Source organism: Hordeum vulgare, chromosome 2H (genome assembly GCF_904849725.1).
Source record: "Hordeum vulgare subsp. vulgare chromosome 2H, MorexV3_pseudomolecules_assembly, whole genome shotgun sequence".
NCBI classification, from domain to species: Eukaryota; Viridiplantae; Streptophyta; class Magnoliopsida; order Poales; family Poaceae; genus Hordeum; species Hordeum vulgare.
Window position 1 is genome coordinate 530,017,428 of NC_058519.1, and position 18,147 is coordinate 530,035,574.

Below are 18,147 nucleotides of genomic sequence, written 5' to 3' on the forward strand. Positions count from 1 at the left end.
CCTGCCGGAGGGGACTTTGGAGTTGGAGGGCTTCTACATCAACATCATCGCCCCTCCAATGACTCGTGAGTAGTTCACTTCAAACCTACGGGTCCGTAGTTAGTAGCTAGATGGCTTCTTCTCTCTCTTGGATCTTCAATACAAAGTTCTCCATGATCTTCATGGAGATCTATCCGATGTAATCCTCTTTGGCGGTGTGTTTGTCGAGATCCGATGAATTGTGGATTTGTGATCAGATTATCTATGATATATATTTGAGTCTTTGTTGATTTCTTATATGCATGATTTGATATCCTTGTAAGTCTCTCCGAGTCTTGGGTTTTGTTTGGCCAACTAGATCTATGATTCTTCCAATGGGAGAAGTGCTTGGTTTTGGGTTCTTACCGTGTGGTGACCTTTCCCAGTGACAGTAGGGGCAGCAAGGCACACATCGTGTAGTTGCCATCAAGGGTAACAAGATGGGCTTTGTCGTAGATATGATATTGTCCATCTACATCATGTCATCTTGCTTAAGGCGTTACTCTGTTCTTTTGGACTTAATACACTAGATGCATGCTGGATAGCGGTCGACGTGTGGAGTAATAGTAGTAGATGCAGAAAGTATCGGTCTAGTTGTTTTGGACTTGATGCCTATAGATATAATCATTGCCATAGATGACGTCACGACTTTGCGCGGTTCTATCAATTGCTCGACAGTAATTTGTTCACCCACCGTCTACTTGCTTTCATGAGAGAAGCCACTAGTAAACACTACGCCCCCGGGTCTATTCACACCTATCGTTTCCACTTTTGCTTTTACTTTGCTTTGTTACTTTGTTGCTTTCAGTTCTCACTTGGCAAACAATCTATAAGGGATTGACAACCCCTTCATAGCATTGGGAGCAAGCGTTTGTGTTTGTGCAGGCACTTGTGATACTCCTTCACTGGATCGATACTTTGGTTCTCAAAACCGAGGGAAATACTTACCACCGTTGTGCTACATCACCCTTTCCGCTTCGAGGGAACACCAACACAAGGCTCCAAGGCCACGAGGAAATCCTTTGCATATTTGCCTAGAAATTCTCTAAAGGCGTAGCCGTAGCAGAAGGATTCCTGGTGCCGTTGCTGAGGAGTATCAAAACAAGAACAATCTCCCGCCAGCATGTGTTTCTGGCGCCGTTGGAAGGTCTTTTGTTGCAGTAGCTGAAGTATTTCTGGCGCCGTTGCTGGGGAAGGAGATATCTATCCAAGTAGGTCTCACAAACTCATCTCTTGCATTTACTTTTTTGCCAGTTGCCTCGCGTTTTCCTCTCCCCCACTTCACCAATTTGCCTTTTTCGTTCGCCTTTTTGTTCGCCTTTTCGTTCGCCCCTTTTTCTTCGCTTGCTCTTTGTTCGCTTGTGTGCCATGTGCCTTCAATATGCTTGCATCTTCGCTTGCTGAAAATCTAGTGATATGGATCCTCATCCACTTGCTAATCTCTTTAAGAGATCCACTTATGTGGAACCAATTGCTAGTGAGTTGAGTGCACTTGACTTTCTTTATGGAGTTTTGCTTGAGATGCGTGAATCTGAAAATAGTGAGGAAGAAATTTATGAAGTGATTCACGAGGGCTCCATGGATGAAAAGCATGATTGCAATGGTTTCACTATAAATTCTATTAGTGACAATCATGCCAAAAATATGCAAAACCCTAAGCTTGGGGATGCTAGTTTTGCTATGTCCACTACTGGTTGCAATGATCATGATTGGGGTAATGATTTTTCCTATGATCTTGAAAATTTGTTTAAGCCTCATGATGAATATGATGTTTGCAATATTATTGAAAGTGGGTTTGGAGACGTCATGACTTTAGTTGATGATAATCCCACTATTGTTGAAGATCATCAACTTTGCATGCATGTGGATCATGAAAAGAATATCCTTTGTGATAGCTATATTGTTGAATTTGATTATGATCCCACATGTAATTGCTATGAGGGAGGAAAATATTGTGGTAGAAACTTTCATGTTACCAAATCACCTCTCGTTATGTTGAGATTGCTATTGTCTCTTTCTTCTTCCTTGCATATGGTAACTATTGGTTGTCTTGCCAATTTGTTCTCCTATAAAATGTCTATGCATAGGAAGTATGCTAGACTCAGATGTGATTTTCACATGCTTTCTGATGCTCTCGTTGTGCTTCAATTCTTGTCTTTTGTGTGAGCATCATCAGTGCCTAGCTAAGGGCGTTAAACAATAGCGCTTGTTGGGAGGCAACCCAACGAATCTATCCTTTTTCTTTCTATTTTGTGTTTTCCTCACTTTCATAATTCTGTTATGATTGTGTTTTGTGTGTTTCTTTTTGCGTTTGTGCCAAGCGAAACCGTTATGATTACTCTTGGGGATGATCGTTTGGTCATGCTGGAAAAGACACAAACTTTCTGCTCACGAAAAGAATTTTCATGTTTTTTGTGTAAGATATTTTGAGTTGATTCTTTTTGCTGCTGATTGCTACGCAAATTATTCAGACTGTCGTAATTATTCAGAATTTTTGAAGTAACAGAAGTATACAAAGTATACAGATTGCTACAGACTGGTCTGCTGTTAACAGATTCTGTTTTTGTTGTGTTGGTTGCTTATTTTGATGAAACTATGGATAGTATCGGGGGGTATTAGCCATGGAAGATTGAAAATACAGTAATCCAACATCAACATAAATCACTTTGTTCGTCGGTGTTCACACTTTGCCACTGTATCATCCATGCTAGTTTATTTCTTTTTTTCGTTTTCTTTTCGTGTGTCTGTCTAGTTTGAGAAAACCCAAAAAGATTTTCTTGTTCTTCTTTTGCTTGTTGGGAGCTTTCCCGTGTAAATAGTTTTATTTTTCTTTGGGTCAAGGTAGAAGATCATGGTTACAATGTTTAGTGGCTCTCGAATGCATATCTGCTTATCTGTCAAAGAGCCCTATTATTTTGTCTTCTTCTTTGTGTTTGCCTGCAGATTCCAGCGTAGTCCAATGCACGAGCACTCTTATTATTGTTCACATCATTCGGTCGTGCAAGTGAAAGGCAATAGTGACGATATATGATGAAGTGACTGAGCCTGGAAAAGCTGGTATGGACTCGATCTATTTTGTTTTTGTAAATATGACTAGCTCATCGTTCCTGATTCAGCTTTGTTGTGAGAGAAACATGTTTGCAATGACAACTTAGAGATCATAGTTGCTTATGCCATGCTTACTTAGCTAGGAGTTTATAATGGTTTGTCTTGGATGCCCACATGAATGATGAGATGACTGTGATGTAGTATGATAGCATGGTATCCTCCTTTGAATGATTCAAGTGGCTTGACTTGGCGCATGTTCATGCATGTAGTTGAAACAAAATTAACATAGCCTCTATGATATTCATGTTCATGGTGATTTATGTCCTACTCATGCTTGCACTCAACGTTAGTTAATCACAATGCATTTTGATGACTGTTGTCGCTCTCTAGTTGGTCGCTTCCCAGTCTTTTGCTAGACTTCACTTGTACTAAGCGGGAATACTGCTTGTGCATCTACTTCCCTAAACCCAAAGTTGTTCCATATGAGTCCACCATACCTACCTATATGCGGTATCTACCTGCCGTTCCAAGTAAATTTGCATGTGCCACTCTCTAAACCTTCAAGAAATAATCTGTTTTGCATGCCCGAACCGCTCATGTGGTGACAGGGGGCTATCAGTATCTTCCATGCTAGGCGTGTTATCCTCGATATGTGTTTATTCACTATCATTCACGAGAAAGGGGCCGGTAATTGGAATGTCCAGTTCCATGCTCAAATCGAAAAGATAATTGAAATCAAAACTCCCCCTGGACTGATGTTGGTATGGACGGCACCCGAGTATTCGGCTAGTCGTGGAGTGTGATTGATTGGTGGTGGGGGAGTCAAAACTTTACTTTTCTGTTTGGGAACCGCCTATAGCATGTGTAGCGTGGAAGATGGTGAGAACTCTTAGTCATTGCGTTGACAATGAAAGCATGCCACCCAAAATTATTATCTCTGTTTTCAAAGCTTGAGCTCTAGCACCTCTACAAATCAATGCTTCCCTCTGCAAAGGGCATGTCTATTTATTTTCCTGTTGAGTCATCCTCCTCTTGAAAAAGCACCAATTAGAGAGCACCCTGTCATTTTTATGCTTTGCTTTTAACTGTGTTGAGCATGACTGTGACTGGATCTTCTTTGCCATGAATTACAATGTTTAGTCAGCCCTTGGTCTTTGAAGGTGCTCTGCATTTATGTTTTGCGGTCTCAGAAAGAGCTAGCGAGATACCATCTATTCGTGCTGCTTCATGATTGTTTTGATTGAAGTGTTAACGTTTGAGACTTATTATTATTTGCTCGCTAGTTGATTATGCCATTGATATGAGTTTACCGTGAGACCTAGATGTCATTTGCTTATGTGGTTTGCTTGTGATCTTGCTGAAATTCTGGATATGAGTTAGGCATAATTGCAACAACAAGATCAAACAGAGTTCATAAAAGTTTTTATTTTGTCTCTTTCAGTTTGTCAACTGAATTGCTTCAGGACAAGAAAGGCTTTAAGCTTGGGGGAGTTGATACGTCTCCGTCGTATCTACTTTTCCAAACTCTTTTGCCCTTGTTTTGGTCTCTAATTTGCATGATTTGAATGGAACTAACCCGGACAGACGTTGTTTTCAGCAGAATGGCCATGGTGTTGTTTTTGCGCAGAAATACAAGTTCTCGGAATCACGTGGAAATCTACGAGGAATTTTTTCGGAATATATAAAAAATACTGGCGCAAGAATCAACTGGAGGGACGGAGCCAGGAGCTCACAAGCCCACCAGGCCCGCCCCCCCTCCCCTGGCCGGGCCTGGCAGGCTTGTGAGCACCTCGGAGCTCCGCCGCCCCCAATTCCAGCTCTATACAACCTCTTTCGTCCGGAAAAAAAACAAGGAGAAGAATTCATCACATTTTACGATACGGAGGCGCCGCCACCTCCTATTCTTCATCTGGAGGGCAGATCTGGAGTCCGTTCTGGGCCCCGGAGAGGGGAAATCGTCGCCATCGTCATCACCAACCTTCCTTCATCGCCAATTCCATGATGCTCTTCACCGTTCGTGAGTAATATCATCTAGGCTCGCTGGACGGTGATGGGTTGGATGAGATCTATCATGTAATCGAGTTAGTTTTGACGGGGATTGATCCCTAGTATCCACTATGTTTTGAGATTGATGTTGCTACTACTTTGCCATGTTTCATGCTTGTCACTACGGCCCGAGTGCCATGATTTCAGATCTGAACCTATTATGTTGTCGCCAATATATGTGAGTTTTAGATCCTATCTTGCAAGTTGTAGTCACCTACTATGTGTTATCACCCGGCAACCCCAGAGTAACAATAGCCGGAACCACTCCCGGAGATGACCATAGTATGAGGAGTTCATGTATTCACCAATTGTTACTGCATTGGTCCGGTTCTTTATTAAAAGTAGAACCTTAATATCCCGTAGTTTCCATTAGGACCCCGCTGCCATAGGAGGGATGGACAATAGATGTCATGCAAGTTCTTTTCCCTAAGCACGTATGACTACATACGGAATACATGCCTACATTAGATTGACGAACTGGAGCTAGTTACTTATCTCTCCGTGTTATAACGGTTACATGATGATTAGCATCCGGCATAATCATCTATCACCGATCCAATGCCTACGAGTTTTTCCTACCGGTCCTTGCTACGTTACTTTGCCGCTACTGTTGTCACTACTCACTACAGGAATCACCTGCTTTGCCGTCTGCCATCACAGACGGCAAAGACAAATACCCGGACGACAAAGACAGTACTACAGGAATCAAGAAGAAGAAGGAGGAGGAGGAGAAGGCCCCTGGCCTTCTCCTCCTCCTCCTCCTCCTCCTTCTTCTCTTCTTCTTCATCTCTTCTTCTTCTTTCTTTTCATTTTGCCTATTTCTTCTCCTCTTCTCCTCTTGTTGGAGCTAAATTACCTAATTATGTCTTTTTTGAGCTAAATATTCCAATTATGTCATTTTAGAGGAAAAGAAGCTAAGTATATAATATTCATGAGCTAACCAAGGTTCTTATGCCATTTTGAGCTTATTACGGTATTTTGGAGCTAAATGGGCTAACTATGTCATTGTTGGGTTAATTAAAGCAAGGATAATATGAAAGAGGAGAAGAAAGAGGAGGAGGAGGAGAAGAAGAAGAAATCAAGAAGAAGGAGGAGGAGGAGGAGGAGGAGGAGGAGGAGGCCAAGGACCAGAAGGTCCTTGGCCTCCTCCTCCTCCTCCTCCTCCTTCTTCTCTTCTTCTTCTTCTTTCTTTTCATTTTTCCTATTTCTTCTCCTCTTGTTGGAGATAAATTACCTAATTATGTCTTCTTGGAGCTAAATTGGCTAATTATCTCATTTTAGAGGAAAACAAGCTAAGTTTGGAGGAGAAACTTACCGTAGTGGTCATCAAGGAGGAGAAACACCACGGTTGCTCGCGCCGGCTTCGTCTGGAGACGGTTGCTGTGGAGAAGGGTCGTGCGATGCCGCTCGGGAGTTATTCTGCAGAAAAGATATTTTGCAATGTCTCAGTTAGCATGATGACACTCAATTATTAATACTAGTTTATAATGGAACTCACCATGCCAATCGAAGAGAAGACGGGCATCGGCGGAGGGACTTGATCGCTCTTCTCGCACAGACCCTGAAGAGTGGGTCGTATTAGTTAGTATTGAAACAGACATTACACACATGATTTGGCTAATGTGAAAAAAAACATACCACAAAAAGCTCGTACAGGGCCCGTTGACCCGCCTCATTCCGGGCCCTCTCCTCCTCAAGCAATCGTGCCGTGCTCAGGTCCCTCTCATCAAGAGCAGCCTGAAGAGAAGCCTGGCTTGCCAATCTCTCTTTCTCAAGAGCAGCCTAGTTTGCCGCTCTCTCTTTCTGAAGAGAAGCCTAAAAACCATTCCTCGTTACCACAGTAATGATCTATGGTGACACACATAATGAAATGGATGAAAGTGTTCTTAGTCCGTACAACTAACCTCGATGGCAAGTTCGACTGGCCGTGGACGACGTGTTATCTCAGGACAGTTGCTCGACTAGCGCGCCTTGATCTCCGGAAGAGTGAGTGGACAACGTATTATCATGGGGCCTCCCGCCACCAGATATCATCACCAGCTCTGGATCCAAAGGTTCCTGGCTAGGGTTAAAGTCATCCCCTTTCGTAGCCTTCCCCGCGTCCCTGTATGCCACGAGCTTCTGGTGGGATGATATGTTGGTGAAGTTACTGGGATCATCCAGGTCAGACTCAGAGAATGCCTTCGCCTTCTTGTACGAGGCAGTATGGGCCATGCCATAAACGTCGTACAAGTGTGGCATCTCAGTCTTATTGTGATGCGCCTAAAAGAGAGGAACAAAATATTAGCATAAGAATGAATTGCATGAATCATGAAGCAAATCACATACCCAGTTTCGTCCAAACTGAAGTAAGTTGGCGCTGCCTTGATGGTGTGGCACACCAACCATTTGGCTACGCCGATCCTTCGCATTATCGTGGACGGCTCGCCAGCTGCCTATGCACCACTCATCAACCAACGCCTCCCAACAATCCATCTTATCCGCACACCATCTCGGGGGCACCTGTAAGTTATTAGAAAGAATTTTCAGCGCTACGCCTATGAATGAAATCAAGAAAACTACGTAGAAGGACTTAAGAATAGGTAATTACCTTCATGTATTGCTCCTTCTTCAGAAACTTTCCGCGGCAATCCTTCTTCTCCTTCTTAATACCACGCGTGGCGTAGTAATCTCGAATAGCCTACGGCCGAGCCTCGTGGCGCAAGTTCTGTAGTAACCGCCTACACTCGACCTCGAGAACCCTGGCCGCCTCCTCCTCATATCCATCCTCACACCTATAGAAGGTCTGCAATCAAACGTGAAAACACCGATTAGTACAATAATTAGGTATATTGTTAATTTTAGATTCTGTAAAAGGATAATTTACCCAAAAGCTGTTGATCACCATCTCGGCCCTCGTGTGGCACAAGACACCATCTATAATCTCCTCCGGCGGGGCCTGCGCAGTCTGGTAGTGCTCCCAAGTAAATCCTAGTGTAGGAACCTGACCCTCACCAGGCAACGTGACAAACCCCGGGAAATTTGTCCAGCAAAGCACACCAAGGACGGAGTTCGGCCTGCGGACTCCAAGAGGTTGTACCCATCCCCTGCAGTATGATAAGGTCAGCGCAATAGATATTTGAACAAACTTGAAGGCAAAAGCTAAAAAAAGGGTAAATGTACTTACCTATCTCCTTCAGGTTTAATCACCGGCCTCTGCTCGCGGGTAGCCGGGGCGACCGGGAGACGTGTACTACCACGCTTGTACACGGTAGCCGGGGCCCCGTCGACCTGCACATCGCCCTCGCTATCCGTAAGCTCATCCCCGCCCCCTGAGCCACCCGGACCCTCGGTCCAATCCGGCAACTCGGTACGATCCGGCCAAGGCTCCCATCCGGACCTCTCCACGTCGGGTGAAGCCTCCGGAACCGTAGTCTCCTCCGGCTGCTCCTGGGCCGAGTGCACCTCGACCCGAGGCTGCTCCTGGACCGGAGTCTCATGGGACGAATGCCCGTGAACACCAGGCTCCTGGACTGGAGTCCCCGTAGCCTCCTCCGCAAACGGGTCGACCATACTAGTCCTATGCTCGGGTGAATGAGCTGGTGGTGGTGGCGAGGACGGCTCAACAGTCCTCCTGGATCTTCCGCGGCCACCACCTCTCCCTGTACCCTTCCCCTTCTTCCCTACCCGACCAGCACCTCTACCAGCGGGCAATGCCACCGACGAAGAAGAACCCCCGGCTGGTGTCGAAAGACTGTCTGCCAAGGCTCTACGGAGAGATAGGGGTGGAAGGGAAGTACCACCCCTCGTGCGGGGCGCCTGGGAAGAACCCGTCGAGCGCTCTGGACCCGCGCCCACCATCTTTCAACACCTGCCATGATAAAGATTAAAAGAAATTAGTACAACATAAAAAAATTGAATGACTGACATGAATAATAATATGTACATGAATAATAAATATTAAAAAATATATAATTTAAGTTGTGAATCTTACAAACTAATAATCATCATCAATAAATGCATCATCATCGAGGGTCAGTGGCGTCGGGCGTCGGGGGTCGGGGGTCAGTGGCGTCGGGGGTCGGGGTAGGGGGTCGGGGGTCGAGGGTGAGTGTTGTCGGGGGTCGGGGGTCGAGGTTACCTATAAAACTTTCTAGGTTACCTATAAAACTTTCTAGGTTACCTATAAAACTTTCCAGGTTACCTATACTACTTTATAAAACTTTCTAGGTTCCATAAAAAAATATTTCATGCCGGGGTGTCGTCGAGATGTCGTGTCGGGGCGTCGTGTCGGGGTTTCGGGGCATCGTGTCGGGTGTTAGGGGTGTCGTCGAGATGTCGTGTCGGGGCGTCGTGTTGGGGTTTCGGGGCATCGTGACGGGTGTCAGGGGTGTCGTCGAGATGTCGTGTCGGTGCGACAACTACTATTGCGAGCTGTTGTAATATCCTCGGTGTTGAAGTGGAATATCACTGGTGCCTGAAGGGGGTGGTCCCAACAGTAATTATTCTGCACCGACCTGCATGGGGGTGGTTGCAGCAGCATCGTTGTTGCGGCACGTGAGCTCGATGGCATCGTAGCCATGGCAGGTGCGTGACAAGCTCACCGACGTTCCCCAACGTTGTGGCTAGTGCAAGCATAGGCGGCGACCGGAGGGCTCTACACGGGCAACTACTAACCTAACAACTAACCTAACACACAGTAGGTAATTAACAACTAACCTAACAACTAACCTAGCTCGAGGGGTAATACCACTAACAACTAACCTAATTACCACTAACAACTAACAAGTAACCTAACTAACCTAATTACCAGTACGTAACCACTAACAACTAACCTAACTAACAATAGGTAATTAACAACTAACCTAACTAACCTAATTAATGAATTAAACGAAAAAAGGAAAAAAGGACTCACCGAGCTCCGGCGGTGGAGGAGAGGGCGGTGGAGGAGAGGGCGGTGGTGGCGGAGGGGCGGTGGTGGAGAAGGGGCGAGCTCCGGTGGCGGTGGTGGAGGAGGAGGTCCCGGGGAGGAGGAGGGGCGTGGTGGAGGAGGGGGCGGGGGCAGGGAGGAGGAGGGTGCGGTGGTGGCGCCGGGAGGAGGAGGGCGCGGCAGCGCAGGGAGGAGGAGGGCATGGCGGCGGCGCAGGGTGCGGTGGTGGCGTGGCGGCGCGGCGGCGGTGCTGGTTTCGGGAGGGGGCGGGGGCAGGGAGGAGGAGGGTGCGGTGGTGGCGCCGGGAGGAGGAGGGCGCGGCAGCGCAGGGAGGAGGAGGGCGTGGCGGCGGCGCAGGGTGCGGTGGTGGCGTGGCGGTGCGGCGGCGGTGCTGGTTTCGGGAGGAGGCGGGGGGTGAGAGAGAGGGGTGTGGGGCGCGACCATAGGGGAGATGAGAGGCACCCTCTTTGCCGTCTGCTGCCGACGGCACAGATGAGGAAAGCAGACGGCAAAGAGGGAGGCCGTTAGGGGGGGAGAGAGGGGGTGCAGGGTGGGCCACCCGAACTCTTTGCCGTCTGCCTGAATGAGATTTGCCGTCAGCCAGCTGACGGCAAAGAGCTGGCTGATGGCAAACAGTACCTTTGCCATCAGCCTTCTCTTTGCCGTCTGGTTTCTGGTAGCTGATGGCAAAGAGTGTCTTTGCCATCAGCCAGCAGACGGCAAAGAAGCACCAGACGGCAAAAATCTCTGATTCCAGTAGTGACTGCTGCTGTTACTCTGTTGCTACTACTCTTACTTTGCTACTACTGGTTACTGTTGCTACTGCTGCTATCATACTACCTTGCTACTGATACTTTGATGCACACACTAAATCTTTCAGGTGTGGTTGAATTGACAACTCAACTGCTAATACTTGAGAATATTCTTTCGCTTCCCCTTGAGTCAAATCAACAAATTTGGTTTGAATACTCTACCCTCGAAAACTGTTGCGATCCCCTATACTTGTGGGTTATCAATCCCCTAGTCGCATGTTTCTATCACTCAAGCTAGACATCGAGGGGCATGAACCCACAATCATGCATAACGCTCCCTCTTGGAGTTACAATCTACTATTCGGCCAAACCAATAAATAGCAACGGAGAACATGCATGAATCACTAAGGAACATAACATAAAAGGATAATCAAATATATAACTCATAACAATCTGAACATAATCTCATAATCCATCGGATCCCAACAAACCAAGCATAGAAATAGCAAGAGAATTACATAGATGCCTTGATCAGGTAGGGCAGCTCACAAGGACTAACCATTGAAGCACAAGATTGGAGAGAAGACATCACATAGCTACTGGCCATGGACTCATGGTCCAAGGAGGACTACTCACGACACGTCCGGGAAGCATCCATGGCGGTGGATAAGCTCCCGGAGGTCAATCTTCCTTCCGGCAGGGTGCCGGGAAGAGGTCTCCTGATGCGCCCGATCTTGGAAGCGCTGCGATGGCGGAGCGATGGAGAAATTCGCGATTCGAGAAAATCCGCAAGGGTTTCCTCTGGGGACTCTAAATACAGGCCAAAGGAGTGCACCGGAGGAGGTGGGACCCACCCAGGCGGCCTCCTGGCGCGACCTAGGGCCTGGCCGCGCTAGCAGGTCACATGGGAGGCCCCTGCCCCCTCTGGCCCATCTTCGGTGATCCGCAAGCTTCTGTTTCGCTGATTTTTTATATATTTTTTCTGGAATTTTTCGGGCTTCGGAAAATTGGGTAAAAGCCCGTGCAAAATAGACATCTGCAAATAGAAACTGGCACTTGGGTGCACTGAGTTGGTAGTTTAGTCCAAATATGTGTAAAATGATATAAAAGTGTGGCAAAACATATAAAAATGTCACCCAAAAGATCATGGAACAAACAGAAATTATGGATACGTTTGGGACGTATCATGCACCTGCTTCCTTTCAAAGATGTATGACTCATATATTCTCTGATTTTTGTGAAAAGATTGTTGAAGTCTTCATGGATGATTTTTCCATTTACGGAACTTCTTTTGATGATTGCTTAAGCAACTTTGATTGAGTTTTGCAGAGATGTGAGCAAACTAACCTTGTCTTAAATTGGGAGAAGTGTCACTTTCTGGTAAATGAAGGTGTTGTCTTGGGTTATAAAATTTCCGAACGAGTTATTGAGGTGGATAAGGATAAAGTTGATGCAATTGAGAAGATGCCATGTCGTAAAGATATTAAATGTATCTGTAGTTTCCTTGGTCATGCTGGTTTCTATAGGAGGTTTATTAAAGACTTTCTCTAAAATTTCTAGGCCTCTTACTATTTTTTTTACAAAAGGATGTTCCTTTCATTTTTGATGATGAATGTGTAGAAGCCTTTGAAACACTTAAGAAAGCCTTAACTTGTGCACCTATTTTTTAACCACCTGATTGGAACTTGACTTTTGGAATTATGTGTGATGCTAGTGATTATGTTGCTGGTGCTGTTCTAGGAAAAAGAGTTGATAAGAAATTAAATGTTATCCATTATGCTAGTAAAACTCTAGATAGTGTCGAGATAAATTATGTTACCACTAACAAATAAATCTTAGCAGTTGTATTTTCTAGTGATAAATTCAGATCTTACATAGTTGATTCTAAAGTAATTATTCACATTAATCATGCTGCTATTAAATATCTTATGGAAAATAAAGATGCTAAGCCTAGACATATTAGGTGGGTTCTCTTGCTACAAGAATTTGATTTGCATATCATTGATAGGAATGGAGCTGATAACCCCGTAGCTCATAACTTGTCTAGGTTAGAAAATGTTCTTGATGACCCAGTACCTATTGATGATAGGTTTCCTGATGAACAACTAGTTGTGGTTAAGGTTTCTTATAACACACCATGGTTTGCTGATTATGCTAATTACATTTTTATTAAATACATACCACCTAGTTTCACCTATCAACAAAAGAAAGAAATCATCTTTGATTTAAGAAATTACTTTTGGGATGACCCACATCTTGATAAAGAGGGAGTAGATGGTATTATTAGATGTTGTATACCTGAGCATGAATAGGAACAAATCCTTTGGAAGTGTCACTCCGAGGCTTATGGAGGACACCATGCGGGAGATGGAACTCCACACAAGGTATTATAGTGTGGATTTTATTGGACTACTCTTTTCAAAGATGCTCGTAAGTTTGTCCTCTCTTGTGACGAATGTCAAAGAATTGGTAACATTAGTAGACATCAGGAAATGCTATGAATTATTCACTTGTTATTGAACCATTTGATGTTTGGGGATTTGATTATTTGGGACCGTTTCCTTCCTCTAATGGGTATACACATATATTATTTGTTGTTGATTGTGTCACTAAATGGGTAGAAGCTATTCCAACCAATAGTGCTGATCACAACACCTCTATTAAAATGCTTAAGGAAGTTATTTTCCAATGTTTTGGAGTTCCTAGATATTTAATGATTGATGGTTGTTTGCATTTTATTCATGGTGCTTTTTGTAAGTTGCTTGCTAGATGTGATGTTAACCATATAATTGCATCTCCCTATCATCCTTAGTATAGTGGTCAACTAGAATTAACCAATAGAGAAATAGAATTAATATTGCAAAAGACTGTCAATAGGTCCTGAAAGAATTGGTCTAAGAAATTAGATGATGCATTGTGGTCCTACAGAACAACTTATAAAAGTCCTATGGGTATGTCTCCTTGTAAAATGGTTTATGGGAAAGCATGCCATTTACCTCTTGAGTTAGAACATAAAGCTTAATAGGCAATTAAAGAACTCAACTATGATTTCAAACTTGCTGGTGAAAAGAGGTTATTTGATATTAGCTCATTAGATGAATGGAGAACCCAAGCTTATGAAAATGCCAAACTATTCAAAGAAAAGTTAAAAGTGTTGGAAATATGCCCTAGAGGCAATAATAAATTGGTTATTATTATATATCCTTGTTCATAATAATAGTTTATTATCCATGCCAGAATTGTATTGATTGGAAACTCAAATACATGTGTGGATACATAGACAAAACACTGTCCCTAGTGAGCCTATATTTGACTAGATCGTTGATCAAAGATGGTCAAGGTTTCCTGGCCATAGACAAGTGTTGTCACTTGATAACGGGATCACATCATTGGGATAATGATGTGATGGACAAGACACAAACTCTAAATGTAGCATATGATCGTGTTAGTTTATTGCTACTGTTTTTCTGCATGTCAATGTATCTATTCCTATGACCATGAGATCATGCAACTCCCGGACACCGGAGGAATACCTTGTGTGTATCAAACGTCGCAACGTAACTGGGTGACTATAAAGGTGCTCTATAGGTATCTCCAAAGGTGTCTGTTGGGTTGGCATGGATCAAGACTGGGATTTGTCACTCCGTGTGATGGAGAGGTATCTCGGGGCCCACTCGATAATACAACATCACAACAAGCCTTGCAAGCAATGTGACTAAGGAGTTAGTCACGGGATCTTGTATTACGGAATGAGTAAATAGACTTGCCGGTAACGAGATTGAACTAGGTATGGAGATACCGATGATCGAATCTCGGGCAAGTAACATACCAAAGGACAAAGGAAATAGTATACGGGAATATATGAATCCTTGACATAGAGGTTCAACCGATAGAGATCTTCGTAGAATATGTAGGATTCAATATGGACATCCAAGTCCCGCTATTGGTTATTGACCGGAGAGTGTCTCAGGTCATGTCTGCATAGTTCTCGAACTCGCAGGGTCTGCACACTTAAGATTAACTGACGTTTCGGTATAGTTGAGTTATATGTGTTGGTGACCGAAGGTTGCTCAGAGTTCCGGATGACATCCCGTACGTCACGAGGGTTTACGGAAAGGTCCGGAAACAAAGATTGATATATAGGAAGTCTTGTTTTGGTCACCGGAAAAGTTTCGAGCTCATCGGTAGTGTACCGGGAGTGCCAGGAGGGTACCGGAGACCACATGGAGGGGTGTCATGACCCAAAAGGGTTCATGGGCTGTGAGAGGAGATAGACCAGCCCTTGGTGGGCTGTCCAAAAGCCTCCCCTAAAGGCCCATGCGGCTGGAATAAGGAAACAAGGCAAAAAGATCAAAAGGTGGAAAGAGTTTCCAATTAGGAAGGTGTCCTAATAGGATTCTGATACGTCTCCAACGTATCTATAATTTTTTATGGTTCCATGCTTTTATCTTGTCAACTTTGGATGTTTTATATGTTGGGCAACGTAGCATAAATTCAAAATTTTCCTACACATATTCAGATCTTCCTATGGAGAGACCAGCAACGAGAGAGGGGTAAGAGCATCTTCATACCTTTGAAGATAGCTAAGCGGAAGCGTTGCTAGAACGCGGTTGATGGAGTCGTACTCGCAGCGATTCCGATCTAGTGCCGAACTACGACACCTCCACGTTCAACACACGTGCAGCCCGGTGACGTCTCCCGCACCTTGATCCAGCAAGGAGGAGGGAGAGGTTGGGGAAGAACTCAAGCATCACGACGGCATGGTTTCGATGGAGAGACGAGGTCTCTCGGCAGGGCTTTGCCAAGCACCGGCAGAGAGGAGGAGGAAGAAGGGCAGGGCTGCGCCGAGAGAGAGGCACAAGTCTGATCTCCAATGGCCAAAAGTGCCCACTATATATAGGGGGAGGGAGGGGGTTGCGCCCCCTTGAGGGTTTCCCTCTCCTGGGGGGGGGGGCAGCCCTAGATGGGGGCTGGTGCGGCGGCCAAGGGGGGGAGGAGGGTGTGGCGCACCCCTGGTGGGCCTTAGGCCCACCTGGCTTAGGGTTTGCCCCCCCTTTTCTCTCCCCCATGCATTGGGCTGAGTGGGGAGGCGCACCAGCTCACCTAGGGGCTGGTTCCCTTCCCCACTTGGCCCACCTTACCTGCCGGGGTCGTTTCCTCCCTTCGGTGGAACCCCGGGGCCACCTCCGGTGGCCCCGGTGGTCCCGATACGTTACGGGTGATGCCCGAAACACTTCCGATATACGAAACCATCCGTCCTATATATCAATCTTTACCTCCGGACCATTCCGGAGCTCCTCATGACGTCCAGGATCTCATCCGGGGCTCCGAACAACTTTCGGTAACCTCGTATAACAATTCCCTATAACCCTAGCGTCATCGAACCTTAGGTGTGTAGACCCTACGGGTTCGGGAGACACGCAGACATGACCGAGACGCCTCTCCGGCCAATAACCATCAGCGGGGTCTGGATACCCATGGTGTCTCCCACTTGCTCCACGATGATCTCATTGGATGAACCACGATGTCAAGGATTCAATCAATCCCGTATACGATTCCCTTTGTTTGTCGGTATAGAACTTGCCTGAGATTCGATCGTCGGTATACCTATACCTTGTTCAATCTCGTTACCGGTAAGTCTCTTTACTCATTCCGTAGCACGTCATCGTGTGACTAACTCCTTAGTCACATTGAGCTCATGATGATGTTCTACCGAGTGGGCCCAGAGATACCTCTCCGTCACACGGAGTGACAAATCCCGATCTCGATTCGTACCAACCCAACATACACTTTCGGAGGTACCCGTAGTGCACCTTTATAGTCACACAGTTACGTTGTGACGTTTGATACACCCAAAGCACTCCTACGGTATCCAGGAGTTGCACAATCTCACGGTCGAAGGAAAAGACACTTGACATTAGAGAAGCTTTAGCATACGAACAATACGATCTAATGCTATGCTTAGGATTGGGTCTTGTCCATCACATCATTCTCCCAATGATGTGATCCCGTTATCAATGACATCTAATGCCCATGATGAGGAAACCATGATCATCTATTGACTAACGAGCTAGCCAACTAGAGGCTTGCTAGGGACACATTGTGATCTATTTATTCACACATGTATCACTGTTTCCTATTAATACAATTATAGCATGGACAATAGACGATTATCATGAACAAGGAAATATGATAATAACCATTTTATTATTGCCTCTAGGGCATACTTCCAACATTATATGCATGAATATGCTATTTTATATCTTTTTGGGACTAACCTATTAACTCAGTGCCTAGTGCCAGTTTTTGTTTTTTTTCGAGTTTTTGACCTTTTTCAGAACGGAGTCCAAATAGAATAAAACTTTCGCGATGATTTTTTTGGACCAAAAGAGACCCCCGAAGCTTTGGAAGAAGGCCAGAAGAGCCATGAGGGAGTCACAAGCCAAGGAGGCGCGCCCCGTAGGCCGCACCTAGCATGCTTGTGACCTCCTCGTGGGCCCAACCGACGTAATTCCACCGCCATAAATTCCTATAAATAGAACACACCCAAAAAGAAACCTAGATCGGGAGTTCCGCCACCGCAAGCCTATGTAGCCACCAAAAACCAATCGGGAGCCCATTCCGGCACCCTGCCGGAGGGGGAATCCATATCTGGTGGCCATCATCATCATCCCGGCGATCTCCATGATGAGGAGGGAGTAGTTCTCCCTCGGGGCTGAGGGTATGTACCAGTAGCTATGTGTTTGATCTCTCTCTCTCGTGTTCTTGAGATGTCTTGATCTCGATGTACCGCAGGCTTTGCTACTATAGTTGGATCTTATGATGTTCTTCCCCTCTACCTTCTTGTAATGAATTGAGTTTTCCCTTTGGAGTTATCTTATCGGATTGAGTCATTAAGAACACTTGATGTATGTCTTGCACGTGTCTATCTGTGGTGACAATGGGATATTCATGTGAGTACTTGATGTATGTTTTGGTGATCAACTTGCGGGTTTTGTGACCTCGGGAACCTATGCATATGGGTTGGCACACGTTTTGACTCTCCGGTAGAAACTTCGGGGCACTCTTTGAAGTTCTATGTGTTGGTTGAATAGATGATTCTAAGATTGTGTGATGCATATCGTATAATCATGCCCACGGATACTTGAGGTGACAATGGAGTATCTAGGTGACATTAGGGTCTTGGTTGATATGTGTCTTAAGGTGTTATTCTAGTAAGAACTCTATGATGGATCGAACGGAAAGAATAGCTTCATGTTATTTTACTACGGACTCTTGAATAGATCGATCAGAAAGAATAACTTTGTGGCGGTTTCGTACCCGACAATAATCTCTTCGTTTGTTCTCCTCTATTAGTGACTTTGGAGTGACTCT